The sequence below is a fragment of the Cynara cardunculus genome, assembly GCF_001531365.2.
Source record: "Cynara cardunculus var. scolymus isolate 2C chromosome LG 5, CcrdV1, whole genome shotgun sequence".
Taxonomy (NCBI): Eukaryota; Viridiplantae; Streptophyta; class Magnoliopsida; order Asterales; family Asteraceae; genus Cynara; species Cynara cardunculus.
In genome coordinates this window covers 746,894-748,229 of record NC_037532.1, presented here as the reverse complement: position 1 = coordinate 748,229, position 1,336 = coordinate 746,894, and positions in this window count along the sequence as shown.

Genomic DNA, 1,336 nt, shown 5'->3' with positions numbered 1-1,336 from the left:
GGTTTTTAAGAGTTTTTATCAAATGTTTTATAATATAGTATAGATTATAATTTAGATTTTTTATATTTTAAATATAATGTTTATCAGCAGCTAGTTACACGAATTCAAACATGAAACTTTAATAAGTTGTACTTACGCACAGTTTATTTGTAATATTGAATTTCAAGTAATATGCATTAATAAACAATACTTCACGTATAAACAATGTTTTTTAATGGTTTTTGTTAAATGATCTATAATATAATATAGATAAAACATTTAAACAAAATTTTAAAAACAACTTACAAAACAACAGGTACAACTTAGTAATGTATAATGTCTAAGATTTCGAGTTTACGGATAATTCATATATTCATATATATAATGCAGCGAGTAGGTGCTCCACTGATTCGGTATGATCTTTAAAAGCCAGGTAAATAATTGAATACAGACCAATACCGTTGTTATTAAGCACCCGAAGCATTGGAATTTGGTTTTGAAGCTCCCTCCAAATAAAGATGTTTTTTTTCCTCGGAGCCAACTTGTTCGAGATTGCTGGAGTGTCCGAGTTAGAGGATTGAATTAGTCTGCTATCTACCCAATATTTAAGAAGAGAAAACTTGAAAACTACATCATCGTTCAAGAACCAATGAACCGAGTGCGTACCAAATAAATTAGGAGAAATATTTTACAGCCACAAATTAACAGTATCAACGTCATTCGATACTTCCCATCTGACTTCCAGACCAACCCCATTTCCACTCTCTCTCTTTCCCTCGGTCCAAACCGATATATACGTGAAAAGGACGAAGAAATCCATCACAAGATATGAAATTTCGACCCATTCATCCAACAAAAAACGAGTCCTTCCCATCCCTAAAAATGATCGCGTATAAATTACAATAGGGCAGGTTCCATAAGAAACCTAAAACCGATTAAGAACTAAGAAACCACTCAAACTGCGACACGAGACATATTCATCAAGAATATGAACGTATTATTCATCATGAATATATAATCCACGATCAAYAATAACTCCATATTCATCATGAATATATTATTCACAACGAATATTCACCATAAAGATAAATACCTGACACGTTATACAATGTACACAGTTTTTAAATCTTTAATGATTTTTGGGTACCTAACGGAACTTTTCGAAAATTACAACAACATTATATTTAAATAATGATTTTTAATTAAAATAAATAAWTAATTTAATATAAATAATCATTTCATAAAACCGTGTGAAGACTGAAGACCACTCTACTTGATACATAATTAAATACCACTTTGCCTTTGACACTATTTGTCCGTACAGAAAACATAGATTCATTGCATTGTATACAATCCA